The 18,028-nt window shown below is 42.5% G+C and overlaps 1 protein-coding gene and 1 pseudogene across 1 annotated transcript in view; both read left to right on the top strand.

The window, feature by feature from the left end:
* The window catches only part of LOC144694896 (zinc finger matrin-type protein 4-like), a 157,187-nt gene that overhangs the window by 117,013 nt on the left and 22,146 nt on the right, over positions 1–18,028 (top strand). The window lies entirely within an intron of this gene.
* On the top strand, positions 10,512–13,462 carry LOC144694716 (large ribosomal subunit protein uL16-like; annotated as a pseudogene).

Raw genomic sequence — 18,028 nt, 5'->3', positions numbered from 1 at the left:
ATTGACTTTACACTTCTATCTTAGGCTTGTGCAACTTGGCAGTGCCCTAAATTAGGACCCGACTTTGGCTTCTGATTGAAAAAGAGACACGCATGACAATAGTACAACTTGCTAAATCCCAGGAACAATGTGGTTAAGGTACTTGACATAGTCACTTTCAATCTCTCACTCAGCTTTGGCATTTCTGCGTCCTACCTGGTGCGTGTGGAAGTCAGGCTACATAACATTTGAACAAGTGAGAATCCTAGGTTTGCTAAGAGTTGTGCTTCTGCTGTAATGAACTCGCCACATTTCCAGTTTGCCAATGCCTGCACCCATACTGCTATCCCTTTGCTGACCATTGACCCTGGGGCTGATGCAAACAAGATGAAGTTCTCCATTTTCAGAAATATAAATGAACTGTCTCCATAAATTATGAAATGAAAGCCGTGAATGATAGCCTCATGTCCTTACAACATTAAGAATATATTTGCATCAAAAAAATAGGATTTTCATTTCCGTCAATGGCTCCATTTTGCATGCCAAGGTGGGACCATTGCCTCTGGTTTAACTCAGGCCCATAGAGATTGTGAACAAATAAGGAAAGCAAATAAGGCTGGTTTTGTCATTGCAGGAGTACTGCCTGCACTAATGGAAGCCCACATACTTCGAGCATTTTATTAAAAATTTAAAAAGCAATTACATAGGGCATAATTGGTAATACAAGATCACCCAGAGAGAACTGTTCTTGTTTCCCCTGGGAACCTCCTTTCTGCGTTTCCAATTGCTTGATTCCAAATGAAAATTGACAAAGCATTATTCACCTTCAGCATAACCTTTTTGCAAAGGGGGTCTCTTATCCGATTTGCATCTTTACCATGTAGCAGATTAAGGGTTTGTGCTTTTTCGTAAAAGATCATTGTTGTTTATGTATTATGCATTTCGGTGAAGCTAATATACAGCTGACATCAGAGATATTATTTTATCCTGCCCACATAACCAGGTGTTCAAGTTCCCTTTCATCTATCTGAACATAGTGAAAAACATCAGGGCTTATTATAGGGTTTTGATAATGCAGTTTGCAAACACGAATGTGGCTATTTTTATGGCTTTTGAAAACATAATTATTTTTAACATAGTAAAAATGACTCCATTTTACACTGTGTTTTTTCACTATTTCAAAACCATTGTGAAACAAAACTTGGCCCAGATTTTGCTGTTTAAATGGCCCTCGTTGTGATGATTGTATAAGTTGGCCAGCGACTTGTCATGAGGAAGAGCTGCCCCATGATTTTTTCATTGGATGTGGCCATCTCTGGCAAGGCCAGCATTTGTTGCCCACCTCAAATTGGCCTTGAACTGAGTGGCTTGCTCAACCATTTCAGAGGACACTTGAGTCAACCACATTGATGTGGGTCTGGGGTTACATGTAGGCCAGACCGGTTAAGGATGGCAGATTTCCTTCCCCAAAGGACATTAGTGAACCAGATGGTCTTTTTTACAATAATTGATGATAGATAGTTGTCACGGTCACCATTACTAAGATTAGGTTTATATTCCAGATTTTATTAACTAAATTTAAATTCCACCAGCTGCCATGGCAGGATTTGAAGCCTTGTTCCCTGAACATGAGCCTGGGCCTCTGGATTTCTTGTGAGATTACCACTACGCCACCACCTCCTGCATTGCAGATTCCAAAAGTTGCTAGATGATTTGAACTGCTCTCCGTTTGCCTCATAGAAATGCCAGCTCACCCTCAACCTCCATGTTGTCTTTAAAAACTTGCTGCATTTGCACATGAAACTTGAGTTAAACTCTCCACAGAATGTTTGAGCTGGTACTTAACAGCGTGGATGCCCTTTTAGTGGCACAGCAAGTGTTCATACAATGCCAATCAACCTCTCTGGTCCAGGAAGGGAGCAGATTGAACTGTTGAATATCACTCTTGAACGAAGTAAATACTTTTTGGAGATTTAAAACATTTTCCACTTTTAATTTCCTCTTACTTTTCATTTCTGTCTCTTTGTCTCCCATCTTAATCCAACCATTCTTGCTTTTACTTAATTTCTCCTGTTCCTGATTTTACTGTAATTCACCATCCTTCTCCATCATTCCTCTTTTCTTCCTCAATCCCTTTAGATTGTTGATCCTCTCACTCACTAAGGTAGCAGATGGCCTGTTGCCCTTGATTTGCCATCACCAGCTCGCATCCCCAGCAATTTTCTGGGAAAAGTTTTTTGAGTCGCCAGATGCAGGAAAATGTCTGTCCAGTGATGCACAGTGAGCTTATCAGCAGCAAACATGGGAGAGAAACAGCCGATGATTAATGGAGCAGCAAACCACAGCAGCTGCAAATATGTGGAGATAGAGAGAGAGAGAAACTGTGGGGCACACAGGGCCTCACTCCCTCCCCTGCCGGGCACTCCCCAATTTCCTTCACCCCCCCCCATTCCCCCCCCCATGTGCTCTCCCCACTTACCTCTGCGCCGCACACCCCCTCCCCCCACCCCCACCACCCCCCGACAGCGCAGCTCACATTTCCTCTGGCTCCCACTGCTTTCCCATGTTCCTTGGAATGCCCCCGCGTTTGGGCGCCACAAGGCCTCAGGCCTTACTCCAAGTCGCTCTTCTTACCCTCTTCATTGCACCCCCTCTCCCACTGATTTAGTGAGAAAGGGTAGATGGTTGGGTGAGGGTGTGGCTGGGAGGGCAAGTGCGTGGTTTACACACAGACAATGTCCCAGAACCATACAATAGGTGAATTTTCAACTAAGATTGTGTTATAGCATGATGCAATTTGGGCTTAGCAAAACTGGAGCATTGAACACCCAACCTTATGGATTACTGGCATCATTTTTATCCAAACCAGGTATCTGACTGACCAAAGGTTGACTGTTATTACCCACCCAAATAGAGGACTGACCATTCTTATAATGTTAATTATAAGTGTGAGTGAGTGGTTAAGTGTGCGCGTGAGAGAGGGCCGAGTGTGTGGGTGTGAGGGGCCGAATGTGTGGTGGCGCGCATGCGCGAGAGGGAGAGGAGAGCGTGTGTCTGGTTCACTCCCAGTCTCAGGATTCTCATTCACCTTCAACCCCACGCACCATCACGCATTCTCACCCACTCTCACAGTGGCGATGGTGATTGAGTGAGCACACATTCTCACTCTTTCACACTCCAATGGTCATCTTTATTTATTACTGTTTTCAAAAAATGATCAATTTATTGTTTTGACATTTTTTTGCTCAGCAAATTGTTGCTTTTCATGCGTCAGCTTTTTTTTTTGGAATTCATGTTTAATGTTGTGCCAAACTTATCTTTCTGAAATTTGCTCTTTGGCTCCTTGAGTGAGAAAAATATTGGAATGTAGCCCCCAACGTGAGAAGGTTGGACAAACCTGATTTAGGGAGTGGGTTACAGCATGGAATCGAATGGAAAGGCTCAAATTGTGTATGTATTAACAGTGAAATCATGTTTTTTCAAGGGTGTCATAGGCCAGTGTAAAGTCTAAGCTATCCAACACTTAGCCTTCAGTATCCTGGCCCACATGAGGTGCCACTCACTGAGCACCCATGTCGTAACTGAATTCCACTGGCTACAAAGGTAACACACTCAAACCAAGATCCTTATGCTGGTTTACACAACCCTCCCTGACCTTGCCCAAGCCTATCTCTACCTCATCAACGTTCTCTAGCCTGTACCCTTCAGACTTTCTAAGTTAGTCTCATGCTTCATGCCCCTCACTTTTACAATTTTAGCTACAAGATCCTACCCTGTGAAACTCACTTGCTACATCTCATTGCCTTGTTGTCTCTCTCTCTCTGCAGCTTTAAAACCCTGCAAAGAGCTCTTTTCTGAATAGAACTTGATAAATTCCCCTAACTTTTCTACTACTGCTTGGACGACTCTTTTGTCCAAAGCTTTGGACAAAATTTATTTTGCTAAAGGAACGCAAGGGAAAGGATCATTATAACAGTCAAGAACAGTGCCCTTGGTTCACTATACTCCCTGGGGGAGAGCAGCTGGCATCTATTAAATACTGATGCACGGTAAAACTAACTGGCTGCTATTTGTTTCAAATACAGGCACCTTCACTGGCAGTGCAAAGCATTTGGAAAGTCAGCAAATCAAATCATATGATTAGTTCCAGTAGCTTTAATTCACTGTGGATGACAAGCACTGTAATTCTGCATATTAACACTCAATAGCTCAGCACTTTGGAACGCCAACATCTTACTTTTAAAATTAGGAAAGCATGGGCTCAGACCCATAGTGTTAAAGCACAACCACGGCTGAAATATTTTTTTTTAAAATAGATACATCACAAACCAGGAATCAAGGGGTGCTGCCTAGTGTTTAAAAATCCTGAAGGCTGCAGGGGTAAGTGAAGACTTAAAAAGGTAAAGCACCCTGTCGTTGGTGAACCTGGCAAAGACCTCATAAGCCTACACCAAAATGCAATCTTCAGTGGTGGAGAAAATCCACAAACATTCATTTTTCACTTGACAAAGGAAATATATTTCAATTTTTTTACTAACAGGAGATGAAGGTGCCTAACAGCCACTTATAAATACAAATATCTCAAAGAAAACTAACCTTAGGTACTCTGCACCTTCATTTCTGATCAAGCAGTGGGCTCGCTTGTTGCATCCACATCTGAGAACTGGACATCTGCTTGAGAGGGCAGAGGTGGGATGAAGATGGCAAATCGTATAACTCTCTCAGAAGGAGGCCATTTGGCCCATCGTTCACTTTGGGCACTGAAAACACCTCTTATACATACCTGGGGAATTTCCTGTCCACACATGTAATTCCATATGGGAGATTTCTACTCATCCCATTCCCTGGCTCTCTCTCTCTCTCTCTCTCTTCCCCCCCCGCCCCCCCCCGACCCCTAACCCCACCATACACTTAATTTAAAAATAAACATTTATATAATTCTCTCTCAAACTTGTGACTCAGATTCTATATCCATTCTGGATAATACAGTTCATAGACTCATCACCTATAGGTAAAAAATGTTCTTCAAACTTTATGCTTCTATAACTAATCTTATATTCATGCCTGTTTGTTACAGATTTATCGGCCAATGAAAGTCATATTTCATTGTTTATCTTTTCAACCTTTTTCACAATTTTGAATCAGTTTTATCCTTTATCTGGCCCAGTGAATACAGAACAAGTTTTTCCACCTATCTGATAATTTTATCACAATCTTCTGCAATGTGGGTATTTGAAGCCACAAGATTCAATGTCTTCAAGGTAATGGAAAAGGTTGCTAATTAGCAACTGTCCATTGCAAGTGATTCTATTGGAAATGACCATATTTATAGCATGCTGATAGAAGGCAGGGGATGGCTCTAGCCAATTGATTGTTTTTAGTGAGTTTTCCAAGATGCTCATCTCAGTTTTAAATCCATATGTCAGACCCATGCTTGGTGGAACTAGTGACATTGGTGCATCTCACGCAATATCACAAGAGCTTTAATCATGATGGAAACTATGTGGAGCTGCAGACATTGTTTGTGAGAAAAAAATCTGTCAGCAGAATGTCCAAAGTAACTTTACATCACATTTGTCAGCAATAAGCTGTCAGCCGGTGCAGTGAAGGGGAATGCGGTTGAAGGAGACGTTGCTAGATTATCGTTTCAACAGAATCAAATTTGATCCAGAGAAGGAGGAATTGGACTGTTAGAGCAGCCAAAACCAGAATGCAAGCTGAATGGTCTTTCCTCCTCCTTTTGTTAATCTTGCAAAGTCGCCTTTTTTTTTTGCGGGAGTCAGTGCTCTTATTCACTACAAGAAAATGAATTTTAAAAACTGTCAATAAGAACAAATTATAATGTGCAGTGCTTGAAAGTTGCAAAACTATGAGCTAATCTCTTGTGCTGTACATTGATAAGCAGACAAGTTACTTTTTAAATATTTTTTGTTGAGCTTTTTAAGGATATTGTTCTGACATTTTTATGACAATTCCACAGGTGTGTTGAAAAACCAAATGAGTGATTGACGATTTAATTCACTGTCACTTCCACTGTGATTGTAACATTATGAAAGCCAATCATACTGTCAATCAAACTGCCAGCCTGTTTAATACTTCAGCTCATTACTTCTGTGTTTTGTGCCTCTTCCCTCTCTTCAGTATTAATGCGAGCCTAATATAATTCCATTCACCTTCCCCAAAGAATCCATTCAATCACTCTTTTTTTAATTGCCCCCACTGAAAACAAAAAAACCTCATCCCTCTCAGTCCTGGTGTGGGACGTGCATTACCGAATCACTGGATTTCAGCTGCTTGAGAGATTCAGAATCCCTCATCTGCAGAAATATTAATAGGTTATGTCACACATGCAATATTTCAGACCGTAGCATGCACTGACAAATTTGATATCTGTTTCAAACATGATTGTTGCATCCTATCCTTCTCATAAAGATAAAAGAGTTTATCTGACCAGATCAGGGGAAAAATAAAGGATACAACTTGACCCACAGGAAAATAAATTAGCCATTTTTGTGAGGCTGTTTTCCGTCACAGAATTTACTTCAGAACCATGGTTAACCCAGCATCTGACAGGATAATTTATTACAATTAAAAGAATTTTTATTTAGCTCATTGCCCAGCATTTCATTGTATATTTTGGAGATGGTTAAAAGCCAATGCTTAATTAGGACATTTTAAATTGTGATGATTTCGGTGAAATGCATATCTGGATGTGGGACAGAAGCAGCTTGCAGCTCGTAAATGCAAAAACTTCAGAACCAGTCACAAAAAGACAACTGTCTGACGGGCAAACATCAGGATACTGACAGCTCCAAAGCTTCCATGGCTGCAGCAACACGTCGACTGCTAAGAAAAATCTGAACCTTCAAAGACATTATTGAAATTAAGCTGGGAAGTACTTGCTGTTATTTTCATACTGGCGCTTAGCATTTTCAAAATTATCGAGCTCGTGCCTTTGTTGAAATAACGCAGTTAATAAATTAGAACAGTGACTATACCTCGACAGCACTTAATTGAAAGCTGCATCAACAGCAGCCCACCTTGCAGGGTTCTAATCTCACCTCCTGAGATTCTGTTCCCGTGGATTCCCAAGTATACACTCAAACATCAACTCACCATCACAATTTCAGATCTTCTGTTGTGCCAAGCAGAAGACTACTGCTCCAAAGGGGTACCTTTTCCCCAACAGCCCGCAGCATGGAGTCAGCAACCTCCAGCTGCCTTCTTGGATCTTCAGGGTTTCTTCTGAGCCCTCTTCGATTACCAGGGCTTTGTGATAATTTCCTGCTCTATATTCCTCTCTGGTATCTGCCCGGGAAATGTTTCATGTCCAGCAGTAAAGACTAAAACATGGCTTGGTGGTCATCAGGATGTGGGACTTGAGGCTCAGCTGTGAATCTGGTCCAATTCCTTTGAGCCCTCTTCACTCAAAGTCCGCTACCAGTTTTCTGTTTGGATCCTTTTTTTTCCTGCTGCTATCTTTTTAACTGAACTGTAAACCTCTTCCTGACCCTGTCCGGTCTCTGGAACCCTCCATGTCCCCTCTCCCTTTGAGACTTCTCCCTATCCCCTCCCCCTCTCCCTTGCCCGGGACTCTTCTCCTCGATGCTCACCTGACCCAGGCTTTCATGCTGTTTTTCCCTTCCTGCACAGGTGCACTGGGTTGAAAGAACCTAAAAATGCCAGTATGCGCACATGCAGCAAACTCATGGACTGCGCATGTGCAGAAGCTCCAACTCCCAACAGGCCAAGAAGTTCCCAACCTCCGCTCTCAATGTTAAGATGATTACAACAAAATGTTCCTTTTCTCCAGTAAGAGCTGCCTTCCCTGCTGTTACCTCCTCTACAAAGTTCAAGCAGCTCATGGATTTCTTTATCTCAGGAATCAAGGCTACCTGCACAGCTATCTCTGTTCCTTCCTGTCCCAAAATCAATTTCTTTTTACAGTTTATTGTCCTTTTCCCTTTCTCCTCTCCAAGCTTATCTTTTCTGTAAGGGCCCACCTTCTCTCTTCATAGCCTCTCTCTACTCATTCCATGACTACTTTTCCCCCTGAACTTTGTAACATGGCTTTTGTCTCCTTGTTCAGGCAACGTTCTACTCCCCTTCAAAACCACCATCGTCCTTCCTCAAAACACTTGACCCATTGACCCATTCATTCTCTCCAAAAACCACTGAATCTCTAATCTCCTTTTTCTCTTTCAAGTTCTCCAATATGTTGTCACTCAGCTTCAGGCCCAATTTCCTAAAATTATTGCAGTTCCAATCACTTAAGTCTGGTTTCCAACCTTTGGAAAACCCTGGCCAAAAGCCTAAATCCTAAATGGCTATGACTACATTATTGGCACTTCTTGCCTACCTCACTCACTGCAAAGTATTTGAAATGGCTGGCCAATCCATCTTCCTCTATTACATCCTTTGCTGTCCACCTTCATAAAAACTCCTTTGTGAAATTCCATTTCTACCAATGCAAATGCAGCGAGCAGATCTCTAGCCATGGCTCCCTTTCTCAATCCCAATTCTGATAGTCCCAAGAATATATCCTTCAGTTGTTCCCAATGTACATGCTGCCCCTCTGTGACATTACCCACTGGTGTAAGGTCAGCTTGCACAGGTGTGTTGAATGTAGCCAACTCTATTTCTTCACCGCTTCTTTTCTGCAACTGAAAAGCAAGAAGCCAATGCTTTGGAGCCCTTGATAAACTCTGCTCCATTGCTATTGACTCTTTTCCCCCTCCCCAGACGCTTACCCAAATTGGACCAGATTCAGAGCTGAGCCTCAAGTCCCACCTCCTGGTGACCACCAAGCTACATTTTAGTCTTTACTGCTGGACATGAAACATTTCCCAGGTAGATACCAGAGGAAAATACAGAGCAGGAAATGATAACAAACCTTTAACAGAGCCAATGATTTTCCCTCACCTAGATTAATGGAACAAAATTCGTCTGGGTTCTGAAAAGTGGGGGAGTTCAGGATGCACACAGGCCAGATTTAGAGGTTTCTTGTAGGGCTGGATAGGGCTATTGAGATGGGGAGGGGCAAGGACCTTAAGATATCTTAACACAAGGATGAAACCTTTAAATTTGCCTTGTTGGGCACTGGGATCCAGTGTCTGTCAGCAAACACTGGGATGATGGGTGAGCAAGACTTCATGCAAGATAGAAACATAGGAGCAGGATTAAGCCATTCGGCCCATCGAATCTGCTTCATCATTCAATTATATCAGAGCTAATTATCTACCTCCACGCAACTTTGCCACGCTTTCTCCATCTCCCTTGATGTCATTAGTGTCCAGAAATCTATTGACCTCTGTCTTGAACATGCTCAGTGATTGAGTTTCCACAGCCCCCTGGGGCAGAGAATTCTAAAGATTTACCACCCTCTGAGTGAAGAAATTCCTCTTCATCTCAATCTTAAATGGCCTGCTCCTTATTCTGAGACTGTGTCCTCTGGTTCCAGACTCACTAGCCAGGACCTATCCACATCTACCCTGTCACAATCAGATGTATGCAACAGAGTTTTGGCTGAGTTTCTATAGGACAGAAAATGGACCGGGAGAGCATGGGAATAGTTGAATCTGGAGGTTGGTAAAGGTAAGGTTGAGGATTTTGGCAGATTGTAAAGACTGGTATTACAGTGGATGTAGAGGACCTTTATGATTGAGGGGTATGGGCATGCTGGTGCCAAACTGGATTGGTTCTGTGGACAAGAGATATCATTTAGTAAGTTAGTGGAAAATGTTGGTAAAAACACTTGTTGGCGTTGATTATCTTTAGTCAGACAATACTCTGGCTATGGAGCACTTTTTCATAGTTACTCAGTTGTAGCACAGACACTTCTGGGTGGTGGGTCAGGGAGGGCAGGATCAAAACTTGCACAGTTTATATACTCAAGTCACACCAGGAATTGTGTGTGTAAATTCCCTGCTGGTAAATCGTATAACCCTCCAGCTTAGCTATTGTGCAAGAGTGGCACAACTAATAGTGAGGAATTCAAGACCATTATTTATTGCAATTAAACCATCTCATAAATGAGTTGCAGGCAGTGATCCAGTTACAGATCTCAGATGATATAATAAACCATGAGTTTATTGGGTTTTGTGATGTTATCATTCTTTATCTCTCTCAGTGACAATAGCCAGTGTACTCTATTCACATCATTACTGTAGGACCATTAACTCCCATTAATAACTGGTTGCAAAAAACTGCCACATGGTTCTCAAGAAATATTTTGAAATTGATTACAAGAAAATTCCGTGACTGTTAAATGATACATACGATTTGCCCTATTGTTGTGATTGTCTAAGCAGTGGATGTAACTGGAAGACCTGTCAGATATTACTTATATCTTCAAATCTCTGACCTGATAAAGCTCAAGCAATGAGGCTGCGAGAGTACTGGGCAGCTCCATAGATACTGGAGTTAAAAATGATGTCCCTGAGTTCTTCATAATTTGCACTGCTTAGTTCATATGCTAAAGATTAACCCACTAAAGAACAAGGTAACTTTAATGAGCTAAAGCTGTGAAAGAAATGGGTCTAAAAGCTCGCTATGTTTCTTTGTGGTCCCGTGCCAGTGTAACTGGAGGGAATGCAAACTCTAATTCATCTACAGGTATAGCTTTTGGACTCTGAACATTCTGAAAATTTTTCTTCAACTAAATTTTGAATTCAAAAATTGTTTTAGTAAAGGCAAGAACAATTGTTCTGAACTATGAAGAGTATTTTAAATTACATTTAGTATAGTATGAACCTTTGTTATTGTAGAAGGCTTACACTTTCTGAGATAAATATAGCCTGTGCGTGTTACAGTTCACACAGGGATTCAGAGTTGCTGTGGCAACATGCTCTTTTCATGCACGTTATAGGCTGGAGTTATGGATAGTGATGGTAGAGGCTCCAACTTTCTTTCCATCACATGGCTGACCAGGAATCTCTCCTGCTGTTACTGTCTGCCACTGGTGTGTGTTGAAAGGATTTGCAGGTTGATAGTCAATCTGTTTGACCATGTTTTGAGCACACTTTCCTTGGCCATCGAGTGCTGGGATGGGACTCGAACCCACATCTTCTGGCTCAGAGGCAGGGATGCTACCCACTGTGCCACAAGACCCTCCTCAAGCTGCCTCTTAATTCAAATCATCTGACAGTTCAAATATTCTAACAGTTTGCTGCATTCCGCTGTTTACTCAAATGATTGGATAATTCCTTGTGCAATGTGCAACTTTGAATTATTAGTCGTCCATAGTTGCATATCCCTTAATAAAAAACATTTGAAGCTACTTAAAAAGTTTCAGCCAATACAGCTTATATGACAGATGTAGGGTTTAGTACAACACTTTACATGTTGTAGGTCTCAGTAGTGTATTGCAGTGTATAAAATCCATTAATCTGGTGTGAGCAACTTCCTTGTTTTCTTTCTCTCTGAGCACTGTCCTTTCCTTGGCTTGTTCTGCAAGTTCTGCTTGTTCTCAGATTGATTTATATGATCTGTGCCCCTGTTCTTAATTTTACCTGGATTTCCTCCTGACCCTCTCCTCTAAATGCTTTCCATTCAATTTAGGATTCAGGAATCCGTCACATTAAATAAAAGAAGTTGAGGTTGTCTGTGATCCTTGATCCTGGAGTGCTTGATGGAAACATGCTGCATTTCCAAGCATTGACTTCAGGAATGGATTAACAGAAAGGCCAACAGGGCTCATGCCCAGTGGAGCCATCAGTAAACCGTAGAAAAGCTGCATATAACTATGGGTTAGGTCTCATTTAACCATATATATTGTAATATGATTTGCTGTATTGTTACTGATGTGTGTAAATGTTTGTGTTTTAATGGATTGGGGTAGAGGTTGTGAAGGCGTAGAGGAGTGGAGCCCAGGGCCCCAAGCATTTTTAAATCTGGTGATCATAAATCAACCTTAAAAAGCTGTAAGGATTATCTACAAATTAAACTCTTGAAAATTCACTTCTTTATTTTTAGTTGTTCATTCCGTATTTTCATTAATTACTTTAAAATAAAGGTTGGCCAAATGTTGTTCTCAATTAATATTTGTGTAGGGGAGTAGAAAGCTAATTCTGACGTGCAACAAAGCTCCGACCGTGTACAGCAAAGATTAGGCTGGATCTCCATTTACCTGTTATTGGCCTGTTGATGTGGTTTAATGTTAACAACTTGCATTTGTATAACAACAGAAACATAGTAAAATGTCCTAAACCATTTCACAGCAGTGTTAACAAACAGAGTTGGCACCAAGCCACATGAGCAGATTTTAGGACAGGTGACCAGAATTTGCTCCAAGAAGCAAGTTTTAAGTGTTAATGTTAAGTCAATTATATAGTTGAGGTTAAGGATTAACAAGTGCAGGTGTTTGTTTTTGAGCACAGCCAGCCATGACTCAATGGTAGTATGTTTGCCTCTGAATCAGCAGGTCATGGGCTCAAACCCTCCTCCAGAGATTTGAGCACAAAATCCAGGCTGGAGGTCTGAGAGAGTGTTAGACTTTTGGAAATTCCTGCTCTTTCTGGACTCAGTGATGGTAACCTGCAGGGCTAGGCCTCAGGCCCCGACTGGGATCTAAAAATAAAAAAAACCCCAAGGCAGGAAGATGGTTGACCAGCCCACTGTCACCGATACTGTAAGAATAAATCGTACCCCAAATCCCGTTTCTGTTGGGGTGTCCCTGATCCAAAGATTGGGATTTTTGACCTGAGAGAGTTCCCGCTATGTGGTCACATGGTGTCTGACAAATACGAACAGCTCTCCTCCGAAGCTCTGGAGGCTGCTCGTATCTATGCCAACAAGTACATGGTCAAGACCTGTGGCAAGGATAGATTCCGCATCCGGATGCGCCTGCATCCTTTCCATGTCATCCGGATCAACAAAGTGTTGTCCTGTGCCAGTGCTCATAGGCTGCAGACTGGTATGCGCTGAGACTTTGGCAAGCCTCAAGGCACTGTTGCCCACCTGAACCCTAGGGTCATATAGTCCGTGCGCACCAAGATGCAGAGCAAGGAGGACGTGGCCGAGGCCCTCCACAAGGCAAAGTTCAAGTTCACAGAATCAACGCAGAAGGCGGCCATTCAGCCCATCGTGTCTCCACATCTCCAAGAAGTGGAGCTTCACCAAGTTCAGCACCAAGGATTTTGATGACATGGTGGCTGAGAAGCGCCTGGATCCTGATGGCTGTGAGGTGAAGCACATCCCCGAGAGAGGCCCTCTTAGCGTGTGGCGTCACTGTGAATGTGACTCATTCACGGAGCAGTTCAAAATGAAGAGGAGAATGTTAGCGACAATAAAAAAAAGTCATTTTCTGTGGCCTCAAGGAGCCCGGGTTCCACGTGGTGTATGTGGTTTGCCAGAGATTGCAGCCCCTTTTCAATTATTTGAGGGGGCTGCTCCTCAAGTTTTGGTTGCGTTTCAGCCCCGCGCTCCTGATCTTTGGGCACCCAATGCGGAGGGGCGTGGGCAGGGCGGAGGACGTCCTTGTTAGCCTGCTCCTGGCCTGGCCAAGGTGTTTATTAACAGGTCCAGTCAGCGGGTGAGTGAGTGGGTTGTCCAGCCCAGCTGTCTGCCTTTCTTCCGTGGCTATGTTCACGGCCCAGTGTCGCTGGAGAGGGAGCACACGGTGTCCACAATGGAATACTTGGGGCCTTCCGCCACTGGTGGGCACTTCAGCGGCTGGACTGCTTCATCAGCCCCGGAAACAACATTTTAATTTAATTATATAAGTTTCCTTTCAAGTTTTGTCTTTCACTACAATGCCCCTTTAAAGAGCTGTCTATTTATTTAATCAGTTGATTTGTTAATCAGTCTACTTTATTTTACTGGTATACTCAAAAGAGTGCAAAGAGAGTCAGGCCTACGGCCGTGCTAGCCTGAAAATGCCTGATCTTGGAAGCTAAGCTGGCTCGGGCCTGGTTAGTGCTTGGATGGGAGACTGCCTCGGAATACCAAGTGTGGCCGGCTTAGTTAGCATCAGCTCAGTGTGTCGCAGTCCTGCCTCTGAGCCAGAAGGTCATGGTTCAAATCCCACTGCAGACATTTCGGAGTAATACTTCTGGAAACCAGTTTCGATATAGGTGGTGAGTGCCAGTACTTGATCACATGTGTTATGTCCCATATGTAAACCACCTTAGTTGACATTAAGGATGGTATCTACTACCAGAGATATGCATTACAAAATAAGGCTCTCAAAGGTCTTACAAAGAGAGTCAGCTGGGACACTGGGTTTGATAGTTTGGAGGCAGAGATATATAATGCTGCATCCTGTGAATAAACCTACCAACAAGGAAAACATCTGGGTCTTGTTTCATACTTCATCATTTAGCTTGGATCCATTTAACATTAAGGAGCATCTTAAAAGAGGAGAGTGATATGGAGAGGTGAGAGAGTATTCCTGAATTTAGGGCAGAGGCAGCTGAAGATACTGCTGCCAGTGGTGGGGCAATAAAAATTGGAGGTGCACAAGAGATCATAATTGGAGGAGAACAGAGATCTTGTAGAGGTATTGGGCTGGAGAAGATTACAGAGAAAGGGAGGGATGAGGTCGTGGAACATTTGAAAAAAAAGATGAGACCATTAAAATTGAGGTGTTGCCAGAGTAGCTTAATAAGCATGGGGATGAATGAACAGGACTTGATGCAAGTTAGGCTACAGGTAGCAGTATTTTGGATAGTCTCAAATTTGTAGGGTGGAAAATGGGAGGATGGCTAGGAGAGAAGTGGAAGAGCAAAATTTAGAGGTCACACATGGATTAGGGCTTCATTTGCAGATGAGACAAGGCAGAGAGAGACAGGCGATGCTACAGAGATGGAAAGAGGTGGTCATGGTGATGGAGAGGATATGTATTCGGAAGCTCACCTCAATGTGGAGTAAGATGCCAAGTTCGTGAATAATCTGGTTCAGCCTTAGACAGTGGCCAGGGAGAGAGATGGCTAGGGAATGGAGCTTGTGGTGGGAACTGAAAACAATGGCTTCAGTCTTGCTAATATTTACTTGCAGGAAATTTCTGCTCATCCAGTACTGGATACTGGATGTTGGCAATCAGCGAGAATGTGAGAGGTCAAGTGAGGTGGTGGTGAGATGGATAGACCCTTTAGGGAACTGCAGAGCTACGATTTAAATCTTCCAGGTGATACTTTGACTGAAACTGGATACCTAAGAAGGAAGCAGATGGGTGGGCAGTCCCACCCAGCTGGACAGCGGAGAAGAGGTGTTAGAGAGGATGGCGTGGTCAACCATGTCAGAGGCTGCAGACATTGAAAAAGAATGAGGAAGGATAGTTTATGATGGCCACAGTCACAACAAATGTGATTTGTCACTTGGTTCAGGGCCACTTCACTGCTATGGCATAGGCAAAAACCTGAGTGGAAGGCCCCAAACAATAAATTGTGAAAAAGATGGGCACAGATTTGGAAAACTCATTCAAAGACTTTGAAAAGAAAAGAAAAATTGGAAGCTAATTCCAAGGACAGAGAAATCAAGGGTGGGTTTTTTGAGGAGGAGATGTGATGATGACAATTTTGAAAGGGAGGGGACAGTATCAGATGAAAGGGAACCATAAACATTATCAGCTAATATCAGGGCAGTAGGAAAGTTGGGTGGTTAACAGTTTAGTGAGTCAAGAGAGCAGGAGGTAGGTCTCATAGACAAGTTAAGCATGGAGAGGGCACAGAAATAGGAGGGAAAATAGAGGAAGATGCAAGTTCAAGTTGAGGGAACCTAAGGGGATGTTTGGCCTGGTGGGCTATGGAAAGGAAGCCAAGTGGCAGAGGCAGTTGAATGGATGGTCTCAATCTTTGTGATGAAGAAATCTGTGAGCTTCTGTCACTTGTTGCTGGAGGCAGCAGTGGAGGAGGCAGCTGGGAATTTTTTTAAAAGGTGGTTTGTAGTGGAGCACAGAAGCCTAGGATTAACATTGCATTTAAGGATGATCCTGGAACATTGAGCAGTTTTAGCAGAGAAAATCATTATATGGAAGATCTATTAGGAATGGCTAAGCCACCAGTTGCCCATCATAAATGTTCAAGTGTGCATCCTTTTGGAGCTTAAGGGAGTGGACACGAGGGTCATACTAGGGGAAACAACCAAGGTGAATGTGTGATGGAAAGAGAGAGAGAGAGAGAAAGTAACGGTTTTAATGGGGGGCAAGGGTATCGAAGATGAAGGTGATTGTATGGTTGGTCACATTGGTAACCGCAGAACTGCCAAAGCCTGGACAGCTGGGAATTTGAAAAAGTGACTTGGAGGAGAGTTTTTCCGGGAGCAAATGCAGAAGGAAGTGCTGTTGGGGGGTGGAAGGGAGATGTGTGTGGAGAATGATACAAGGTTACACTCACAAATGGCCTTACCTAGTGATTGACATAATAGGGAGTAGTGTGGCCACAAAAGAAGGCAAGGTCAAGTGAGTGGCTGTGAATATGGTTAGCCCGTGAATTTGAGTTGAATATCATTGGAGAACATCTGTTGTAGGATTGGCCAAGATTTAGCTTTTGTAGGTAGCCTAGATGTGTACTTTGGAGCCAGTAGTTGAAATCCACTGTTGCTGGTACGAACAGGTCTTATTGTTTGGATTTAGCATTTATTGACCAATGTAGAAATTGTATCAAATACAGTCTTTCCTAACCTCCAGGTTCCTAAAATTCAAACAGGGTGAAGCCACTAACATTCAAACAGAGCAAACACCCAATAACTTCAATTTTGTTATCTTTAGTTGAAAACAGGAGTTGAAAGAATCATTACATCAGGGAGTCATTAACTGTTGGTCTTGCACTGTGTTTATGCTGCAGTCATTTTCATTACACATCTTGAAGAGTGTGAGTATCTTGGACATTGCAAACATCCTGTATGTGGACAATGAGCAACAATACAAGCAAGACTGATCATAAATCATCACATTTATTTACTCCCACTTCTTAATTTAGGTTTAGTGCGATTATTTGCTCTCCTATGTTGCAAACAGCACAAGGCAAATAAGCTTGAAGACATAATGGAGGTCTACACCTCATTAAAATGAACAAAGTGGTGCTCCCTTTGCATTTAAATACCCATAAACCCATTCAAGTTTGCAAAATGAAAGCATGATAAATTACAGTTATAAAAAAACTGTTGATGCACAGTTCTGTTTGAAAGTACTTTGCTAACCACTATTTTCACATGAACTAATAGGATAATACAGTGGGCTCCACATGTTATTGCATCTGCACAGGCAAACACATTTAAAATGTATTTGAGTTGTAGCACTATGCCCTTTATCTAGTATGGTTGCTAAGCAGCAAAGTAGTTTACGTATTATAAAACAGTAAATTTGGTGCAAAACTTCAAAAAAAAGAAAGTCAAGACCCATGAGATACAATAGATCAATCTTCCTGGCTCTTGCATCTGAGAACTCAAACGTTTTACAAACACAAGGATCAGGATCAAAGGAACATATCCTGCATCAATAGTTTGCCTTAAACACTGCCTGGCATTTCTGGTGCTTTTCTGTGAGGCAGAGCTTGGGCCTGCATGAGGTAGAGGCTCAAACAAACTATATGAGACACTCACTCGATTAATAAGAATGTCTAGATAATTCTGAGCCAGTCAGGTTGAGAGTACTGCAGGTTCCCTTTCGTGTTATTGACCTGAAACACGAACTTTGTTTCTCTCTACACAGATGCTGTCTGACCTGCTGAATATTTCCAGCACTTTGTGCTTTTGTTTCAGATTTGCACCATTTGCTGCGTTTGGCTTTTGTGTCAGTGTGTAATTCACTGCAACTTTTCTTCCAGGATTGTCTACCTTGAAGAAATCCTGCTCTTCTCTCCGATGGGATTTCCACTTGTCCCTCTGACCTTGTTCACCTTCATGCTTTCTATTTCCCTTCTTATGTTTGATCAGGTATCCACCAAAACTCGATTTTACAGCCACATCTCCTTCCATAGCAACTGTCTCCAGCTCCAACTTACTCCACGCGGATTCCTGCTAAAATTCCACTCTGTGTTTTGAATCCATCCACAATTATAAATATTTCAGTGTTTTAGTGACATTCAGTGTTTCCAAAACCACCGTTCTTACC

The sequence above is a fragment of the Cetorhinus maximus genome, chromosome 20 (genome assembly GCF_964194155.1).
Source record: "Cetorhinus maximus chromosome 20, sCetMax3.hap1.1, whole genome shotgun sequence".
Taxonomy (NCBI): Eukaryota; Metazoa; Chordata; class Chondrichthyes; order Lamniformes; family Cetorhinidae; genus Cetorhinus; species Cetorhinus maximus.
Note: the sequence above shows the minus strand (reverse complement) of the source record. Positions and strands in the feature narration are given on the sequence as shown.